This window comes from Ascaphus truei, chromosome 18 (genome assembly GCF_040206685.1).
Source record: "Ascaphus truei isolate aAscTru1 chromosome 18, aAscTru1.hap1, whole genome shotgun sequence".
NCBI lineage: Eukaryota > Metazoa > Chordata > Amphibia > Anura > Ascaphidae > Ascaphus > Ascaphus truei.
In genome coordinates, this window is record NC_134500.1 from 38,437,044 (window position 1) to 38,447,043 (window position 10,000).

Here is a 10,000-nt window from a genome sequence, read left to right on the forward strand (position 1 = left end):
TAAAAGTCAAGCCCATGAATGGTTACCCCTGGTCCGAGTATAAGGGTTCAAGAGAGTTAGCTCTTAAGCCCGAGTAACCTTATATGCATAATCTGTCATTTGTCGTTAATAAAGAATTTTTGTGTTTTTACCTTTGCAGGGATGCCAGTAAACAGGGATTGATAGGGCATGAGTTTCAAGGGGGGGTTTGCACAGGGATTGTTGTCAGAATGTGTCTAGGTAGTTGGGGTCTGGAGTTGTCGGTTCAACTAAAAATGGAATCATGCTTGATTCTCGGATACATGTAGGCACATTGTCCTGGCAATATCTCCCCTTGAAAACGCTTGCATGACTCACAGGTTCCCTGCTTCAGCATAGCCCAGAAAGGTAAATGGGGCAAAGGGATGAAAAGTGTTTCCTTTACCTATAAGGGATCCCTAGGTTAAGAGGAATACCCCATGTTAATGCCCAGGTAGCCCAGAACCTATATTGGGGTTATTGAGTGCTGGGACGTGATGGGACTCTCAGAGTCTAGTAGCTAGTGTGTGGGGAATAAGGGCTGATTGAAATAAAAGTGCATCTTTCTATTCCCCATATTCATATGGGAGAAAAAAGAACCCAGTCTTCCAGCACTCAATCACAAACAAATGTATAATTGTAAATTTAAAATACTTTATTGATGCCAAGAATAAAAAAAATGGGTGTTTAAAACGTAATTAAACGATGTATTGCAACAGCACGTGACTGTGTCCAATTGTTACCCACCTAGAGCTGGGTGGGTGGATGTTGTAATAAAATCCCTTATAGATATTCGGGATTTGGACTGCTATATGTTATAGCTTCCTAAAAAGGTATAGGAAAGGAGCCTATAGAAACTCACCCAGAGGTGTTGTCAATATAAGTGTATCCGGGTATGTTAGTGCACACTCACAAGATACACTTATGGCGCACTTGTATTAGTATACTGTGCAAGGTCAGGACCGTATCCACCCCTATTGTGGGAATAAACTGCTCCCTGCGTGATATCTTAATTGGCGCTAGATCTATTGTGGATTCATATTACGCCCACATAATAAGGTAAAACACAGGCTTGTAGGCAAGTATAAGGTTCATCAGGTATAAACTTTATTGACTGCAGAGTGTTAATTGATATAGAAACACCATAGGTGGTAGTGATAATGCCGTGGTGTTTCTATGTGTACTATAAACCCTGAGGGCTCACCTACAGTGGGGTTTGCATCAACAGGCAAATATAAATATATACAGACCTCTATACTGAGTCAAGATCACCTACACCTCACTGACAGTACCATAGGTGAGCCCTCAGGGTTTATAGTACACATAGAAACACCACGGCATTATCACTACCACCTATGGTGTTTCTATATCAATTAACACTCTGCAGTCAATAAAGTTTTATACCTGATGAACCTTATACTTGCCTACAAGCCTGTGTTTTACCTTATTATGTGGGCGTAATATGAATCCACAATAGATCTAGCGCCAATTAAGATATCACGCAGGGAGCAGTTTCTATTCCCACAATAGGGGTGGATACGGTCTGACCTTGCACAGTATACTAATACAAGTGCGCCATAAGTGTATCTTGTGAGTGTGCACTACATACCCCGGAATACACTTATATTGACAAACAACCTCTGGGTGAGTTTCTATAGGCTCCTTTCCTATACCTTTTAGGAAGCTATAACATATAGCAGTCCAAATCCCCGAATATCTATAAGGGATTTTATTACAACATCCACCCACACCCAGCTCTAGGTGGGTAACAATTGGACACAGTCACGTGCTGTTGCACGTTGCACGTTTAATTACGTTTTAACACCCATTTTTTTATTCTTGGCATCAATAAAGTATTTTAAATTTACAATTATACATTTGTTTGTGATTGAGTGCTGGAAGACTGGGTTCTTTTTTCTCCCATATGATACAATCAGTCTCCATCCAGTCAGCACCTCACTGTGGTTAGCATCAGCTGTGCGGGTTTCTCTTTTGTGTATTCTATTCCCCATAACCAGAGACTTAGACAGGTATGGAGGTATATTTTATTAATACTGTAATAGTGCTGTAATGTACTGTCTGTCAGTAAGTCTGCTGGACATCAGAGTTGAAAGCAACCAGAGGATGTCAGACGTGTGAAAGCCATTTGAGTAGCAGGGAAAGGCTCAAGTACCAACATCCTGGGAACAATGGCAGTCGCACGGGCTGCCATTTGTTCTGCCAGACATGGAGGAGCCTGACCCAGCGGGTGACATGAGCTAGCCAGGGACAGAGGTGGCAAACTTGCAAATGTCCCTTGACAATTTCAGATTTGCCGCAAACCTGGCTTTCCATACCGGCTTGGCTCTGATTGGCTACTGAGAGGGTTCCCACGCGATGATTGACTGCTGAGTTTCATGAATGAAAATCAGAATACTATAACGATTCTGTGAGCCAAAGAGATTGGAGATCCCCAGTAGTAAGATGGCTTTCCAAAGTTGGTCTTGCACGAATAGCAGAGCAACCGGCTTCGATTTCAAGCCTGAAAAGTCTGCCCGTTGGAGTATGTCCTGTATTTTTCTGGCAAAGTTCTCAAAAACGAACATTGCGGACGCGGCTGGGATTTCATGACGATTTTAGTTCCAGAATATTGGTACTAGCTCCCGACCAAGAAAAAGTCCAAGTTCTCAGAAGAGAAGCGAGCGTAGGCGTGTGGAACTTCATGCAGATTTGGGTACCAGGAGATTCTGGGTTATGTTCTGCTCTGGGGAAAACTCTTATTTAGAGTTCCCTGCACCTAGGAAAGTCTCATTTTCGACCCCAGACCCACAGTAAGCGTGTCTTTTTGTATATATTTTGTGTATCATAGTGTGTAAGTGAATTTGTGCGAATAAACTACAATTGATTTCATACCTTGTTTTGCTCAGTGAATGGTTAAAAAGGTGTAAACTGCCTAGTCTCCTGTGATAACCATACAGCACAAGAAGGGTAGTGAGCATGGTCATGCAGGTGGATTTTCCTGACAGGACATCCCCAGTGATCCAAAACCTTCCAGAACATTCAGGCTTGAGGAGCCACCTGATGGGGTGACTACCCCAGAGCCTTCATCTTGAGGGGGGAGGTGTGATGGGAGGGTGTAACCAGGCTATATAATAAAGGTCAAGCCCGTTTTGGTTACCCCTGCTCCGTGTATAAGGGTCCAAGAGAGTTAGATCTTGGCCCCAGTAACATTGTATTATTGCATTGTACTTTGTGTAATAAAAAGCCTGTCTTGTGGTTTTCCCTTTCCGGGCACGCAATGAAGCAGGGATTTCTGGTATATGAGTTTCAAGGGGGGTTTTGCGGATGAACCGTTGTCCGAATTTGCCTAGGCAGTTGGGGTCCAGGGTTACCGGTTCTCTAATAAATGTGTCTGAGAATAATCCTTCATTCTCGGATGCATGTAGGCACATTGTCTGGCAATACTTCCCCTTGAAAACGTAAGTTCGACTCACCACTTTGGCGCCCTGCTTCAACACAACCGGAAAGGAGAATGAGGCACAGAGATAAATGTGTATCCCTTGAGCTGAGCGTATCCCTGGGTTAAGGGGGTTACCCCAGTTAGTGCCAAGGTTACCCACAAACAGTATATGGTTTATGGGTGCCCAACCGAACAAAAGGTTTTGGGGACTCAGAGTCCAAACTGAGTCAAAGGTAAAGTGTGTGGGGAAATACTGTAAGGCAGACAGAAATAAAAAGACCATTTTTATTTCCGTTTTCTGTTCCCTGTACCCTAGAGACTCCAAACTTTGGGAGTCTAAATCTTATGTGGGGTTTTGGGGTGAAAAACAAATCATTTTGATTGCAGGAGGCCTGGGGACAAAGTTACAGATGGTCCTATAATTCTCCCCGGATTACTCGCACTATGTTCGGGTACCCGAGGTGAGTTGCACTGGGGCCAAACAGTGTTTCCCAGACTCATAGTTTTCAACCCCAAGATCCTCACCTAAAGTCCCACATAGCGGTAGTGGTTCCCCGAGACTCAGAGTTTAGTAAAGTGTATTGTAATGTGTTTTTACATTTTGGAACCATGTCCAAACAGGCAGCCGTGCAAACCCATAGGTGCTGGTATGTCTGCTGGACATTAGAGTTCAAAGCTGCCAGAGGATGCCCAGAGGTGTGAACGGCATTTGGTTAGTGGAGAAAGGCGAGTACTAGGTCCGGAGATCAATGGCAGTCCTCCAGGATGCCACTTGTTCTGCCAGACCTAAGGGTGCCTTCCCAGTGGGTGGCATTGGGATAGCTGGGGAGACATGTGGCAGGCTTGCACATGTCCCTTAGCTATTTTGAATTTCCAGCTGACTCTGCTTTTCTACCCAGCTTGGCTCTGATTGACTGCTTGAGAAAGTTCCAACGCGCTGATTGGTTGTTGAGTTCTACCTATATGTTTCAGCTAGAGCAGGGAAAGCTATAAGAATCTGTGAGCCAATCAGATTGTGTGTTCCCCTTGAGACAGAGCCAAAAGAACATGGGCAGGCTTTTCAAAGTTGCTCTGTTTGTAATAGCAACCGGCTTCAATTTCAAGTCTGAAAAGCCTGCCCTCCAGAGACTAGTCCAGCCTTGTGCTCATATACATTTAGAACGTTGCGGTGGCACCTGGGATTTCATGCTGATTTGAGTTTCAGGAGATTCAGGCTGACTCGCAATCAGGTGGAACCAAGTTCTGAGAAACGAACGTAGTGGTGGCATCTGGAATTTTTTGCCGATTTGAGTTCCAGGAGATTCCGGGCTAAGTCCTGGTCAGGGTAAAATTTTCCCTATAGAGTGCCCTGCACCTAGAAAATCTAGTTTTCGACCCCAGACCCCTAGTAAGTGTGTATTTTGTGTTCCACTACGTGTATGCAGATTTAAGCCGAATAAACTACAATTTATTTCTCTACCTTGTTTTGCTCAATGAATGATCCTGGTAAAAAGATGTAAATAACCTGGTCACCCATGACACTATGTTTTTCTGCTGTGTCCCTGGAGCGGCTGATTTAGACTTTGCCAGCTCCGGTACACTGAGATGTGCTCGAGAGCGGTCAGCACACCTGGTCGTGCATGCCCTGCAATCCCCCTTGTTTCCCCTTTCTCCCCAAGTTTCCAAGGGACCCTGAGGTTCCGGCGATGGCTGTTATGGATATCCCGTAAAGCTTTTTTTCCCCCTCTCCTTTCCTTCCATGCCCCCCATACCTTTCTTTTGGGAGGTCACTCTGTTACAGTCCAGTTATTACAAGTTACAACTACATGGTTGGGCCTGTTTTCCACCCCCCCCCCCCAAAAGAGTCCTGATGAAGCAGCTCATATACCCTTCCAATGTCACTAAAAGTCATATCCCGTAATGTTAAGGGATTTAATAACCCATGCAAGAGGCGCATGGCCATGTCTGAATATAAGATACTCCATGACGAAGTCCTACTGCTCCAAGAGACACATTTCAAAACAAACAGTCCCATTTTGATAAACAGTTTAAACAGGTCTCTCATGCAGCGGCACAATAAAAAAAAGTTATATTAACATAAATTTGGACCCTTGGCTCTTTTTATGAAATAGACCAATGGACAACCTGTCCAGCCAGCAGAACAGGCTTATTGCCCATATATCCATGGCAACTCGGTGCGAGCTGGCCACAGTTTGGCAGCAAGTCGGGGTTACCCCTATACCCAAAAGAACAAAGTGGTGTTCATCTGCCACATGGAGAAGATAACGGGTATGATGAACGACTCCTAAGGGTGTGGTGGCGTTGGAGCCTCTCAGCAGTTAGTCAGGGCCTGGACGAATGTACAAATATGCTCTAAGTATCCAAGGGGCTGTACCCGCCAGGGCGTTAGTTGGCCTGAGTCACGTGTGACAAGGCGAGGTGCCGGACAAGCTGACACAGGAATGGGCAGGCGGACAGGTCCTAGTACCCACCAACTATTAAATTAAAGCTCTTAACCTACAGGAAATATGTACAAAACGGGATGCAAATCTTATCATCTGTATATGCATGTAGCTGTCAAAATAATATAATATGTTCTGATTCGATTGTACCCCCTCCCCCTATTTTATTTTCTGTATTCCCCTCGTCCCCCCGTCCCCCATACCTCTTCCCACCTTTTTGTTGTTGTACCGCTATGGAAAAAACAAAACAATTTGAGTTGAAAAAACCCCACCAAACGATTAAGTGCGTGTAATACAAAGTCTCTGCCTATCTCCTGTACAGTATGTGGAGGAATAACCAGCTCAACGACAGTGAGTCAAGGCTGCAGATGTATCCAGTCCTTGTTCTCATCAGTCCCATCTGACAAAAGAACCAGCGAGGCACTTTGGAGATCTACAAGATGTCAAAAGCAACGACTGTAATCCTCTTAATAGAAGCCTACCTTGCTGACGCCAATTATATAGTTCTCACATTCAGGCAAGATCGAGAGTACACAAGTCATCATCAAAATGTCCAGATTTTACTCAGGAGAATAGGCACTCTAAATAATTAGGAGCTGCAGGACACCAACCACTATGTGTACAGTCCAGACAGCAGTCACTAATAGTGTGAGGCAAAGAGAATCCTATGCGTTTCGTGGTGACGCCTCCAGTCACTTCATCTGGGAATATATATACTAAGTTTGAAGACCTGGTTCAATTCCCGGTGTTACTGTAGCTCCTTGTGACCTTGGGAAAATCACTTTATCTCTCTGGGCCTCAGGCTCTAAAATCAAAGATTATGTCTGGAAAAATTCCAATGTACCACTCTCTATACTGTAACTGTGAAGTGCTTTGAGTCCCATTGGGAGAAAGGCACAACATGAAATAAAGTTATTATTATTATTAGTAGTAGTAGTTACAGGGAATCTCTCTTGCTCACTAATTAAGTAATAATCCCAGAAGAACAGGGCATTACTGGCCAATAATGCCCTGGCTGGAAGAGTTGAAGGCCTGGTGAAGCCGAGGGACTTTAACCCAGCCAGGGCATTATTGGCCAGTAATGCCCTGTTCTGAGGTGATTATTACTATTATAGACTAAATGTAGGCTTATATCATAAATAATAGACCCTTTTGTATAGTTAAATAGATTTTTTTATTAAAATAAAATGGTAAATACATGAAACCACCTCTATATACGCTTACACTGCAGATATCTATATCCACACACTGCCGCCCCCTCTTTGTACACACACCAGCTCAACACACACAAACTACTACTACACACACACACATACAGCAGCTCAACACACACAAACTGCTGCTACACACACACACACACACACAACACAGCACCTCTACACACATGGCAGCTCTACACACACAAGGACACCACACACCACACACACATACACACACACACACACACACACTGGAGCTCTAGACACACAACACAGCACCTCCTCTACACACACAATACAGCAGCTCTACACACACAAATTCTGCTGCTACACACACATGCTATAAACACTACTGTTGACACTGACACACACACACACACACACACACACACACACACACACACACACACACACACACACACACACACACACACACACACACACACACACACACACACTGGAGCTCTATACACACACACACACACACACACAGTAGCTCTATACACACACACATCAGCTCTACACACACACAAACTGCTGCTACACATACAACAGCACAATACACACACACACACACACACACACACACACACACACACACATACACTGTGCAGGCACAATAAAAAATGCAGCCACTTACTAAACTTTGCACTCTCCCCCCCACCTCTACACACAACACAGCACCTCTACACACACCCCACACACACAACACTGCACCTCTATACACAACAGAGCACCTCTACACACACAACATACACACACACACACTTCTTTTTTCTTTATTCTTTTTTCTTGTTTTTGTAACAGAGATATTCGACGAGATACAGAACATGTGTACCCTGATGTTGATATATGTGTGCAGATTGTGTATTTTTATCCCCTTCTAGCTCTGCACCCAGTGTTTGGTCTGGTTTCATTTGGTTTTTATCCCATTTTATTCATATGTCCTTGTTCTATATGGCATATTAATATTTACAGAATTATGGGTAACTCAAGAGTCTTTTTTTGTGGGTGTGGAGGCAGCGGGGCGGCTGTAGAGGGAGAGATGGGAGCGGATTGCACTACATGCCCGTGATGCAGCTGGTGTGTTCACCATTCATTGGTGGACGGCACCTGCACTGCACAGGGAACAGTGTGTATTGATGCCTCCTTCTTCCCCCTTATGCCAGATTTGATGTTGTGTCATTAGGCATATCCCAGAGACTCGCGCATGCGCGTCTGGTTGATCTGGTGCTTGTGGGACAGAGCGCGCTTGACGATGGCCTCCGTTGCTAAGCGGAGGGCGGCCGCCGAGGATCCTGGTTACGCAGGCAACGCTCTGCCCCCTACGGTTAGATGGGCGCACGGGATTGGTGTAGCCAATACACGGTGCATCATGGATAAGATTTCGGGGTTTTTTTGCGCAAATTTTCTGTTATTGGGTTGTGTATAAATTGTCTGTTGTGTCTACATCAGGTTACTCTTTGATAAAGTGCTAACAGCACGAAACATGTAGGATGGTTGCACTCCACCGTTTTTTAATGCAGTTTGATTAAACATAATTTTTTATTGCCACACGACCTGTTCTTGTAGCTGTGCACCACACACAACACTTCTTCACATTCTTGGATTCCGGACGTGGCTGCACGCTTGAGGACCTGCAGGGGACCAATAGTGAGTACTTTTATAACATTTGGAATCCCCCAAGGAAAGGAGAATGGATTAATCCTTAAATCTCCAGGGATTAATTTGTCTTTCTATTTGACATTGATCTTGAGGACTGTATCCTTAATTATTATATTTTCCCCTGCATGGTTACCTCTATATATGTGAATGAATATGAAGGGACATAGCATTTGAGCTCCTACAAAACCCTATACGAGGATTTGCAGAATGCCTGGGGGTTGGGCTTTTGGTGAATGCAGGGCATTGGTTGAAGGTTGCCGGGGGCGGGTCTTTGTAGGATGCCGGGCTGCAGGGTATTGGTTGGAGGTCGGATGAAGCCGGGGCAGGGCTTTGCAGGATGCCTGGCCGCAGGGGACTTGTTGGAGGACAGAGCACACTGAGCTGCTTCCTTCTCAGAGCAGGAAGAGGTGTGTGTGGCTGTGTGTGTGTGTGGCTCTGTGTGTGTGTGTGTGGCTCTGTGTGTGTGTAGCTCTGTGTGTGTGTGGTTTGTGTGTGTGTGTGGCTCTGTGTGTGTGTGTGTGTGTAGCTCTGTGTGTGTGTAGCTCTGTGTGTGTGTGCAGCTCTGTGTGTGTGTGTGTAGCTCTGAGTGTGTGGCTCTGTGTGTGTGTGTCTCTGTGTGTGTGTGTCTCTGTGTGGGTGTGGCTCTGTGTGGGTGTGGCTCTGTGTGGGTGTGGCTCTGTGTGGGTGTGGCTCTGTGTGTGTGGGTGTGGCTCTGTGTGTGTGGCTCTGTGTGTGTGGGTGTGGCTCTGTGTGTGTGGGTGTAGCTCTGAGTGTGTGTGTGTGTGTGTGTGTGTGTGTGTGTGTGTGTGGCTGTGTGTGTGTGTGTGTGTGTGTGTGTGTGTGTGTGTGTGTGTGTGTGTGTGTGTGTGTGTGTGGCTCTGTGTGTGTGTGTGGCTCTGTGTGTGTGTGTGTGTGTGTGTGTGTGTGTGTGTGTGTGGCTCTGTGTGTGGCTCTGTGTGTGTGTGTGGCTCTGTGTGTGGCTCTGTGTGTGTGTGTGGCTCTGTGTGTTTGTGTGGCTCTGTGTGTGTGTGTGTGTGTGGCTCTGTGTGTGGCTCTGTGTGTGTGTGTGTGTCTGTGGCTCCCTGTGTGTGTGTGTGTGGCTCCCTGTGTGTGTGGCGCTGTGTGTGGCTGTGTGTGTGTGTGGCGCTGTGTGTGGCTGTGGCGCTGTGTGTGGCTGTGTGTGTGGCTCTGTGTGTGTGTGTGGCTCTGTGTGTGGCTCTGTGTGTGTGTGTGTGTGGCTCTGTGTGCGTGTGTGGCTC

General features: G+C 45.6%; 1 protein-coding gene across 2 annotated transcripts in view; it reads right to left on the bottom strand.

Annotated features, from left to right (window-relative positions):
• LOC142469173 (uncharacterized) overlaps nucleotides 1–10,000 on the bottom strand; it is a 176,299-nt gene that overhangs the window by 156,544 nt on the left and 9,755 nt on the right. Inside the window, exon 2 of one of the 2 annotated variants that reach the window (XM_075576138.1) lies at nucleotides 8,637–8,713. The exons of the other annotated variant lie outside the window; for it this stretch is intronic. The gene's annotated coding sequence lies outside the window, so the exon portion shown is untranslated. The remainder of the gene's footprint in view (nucleotides 1–8,636; nucleotides 8,714–10,000) is intronic. 2 annotated transcript variants of the gene reach the window in all.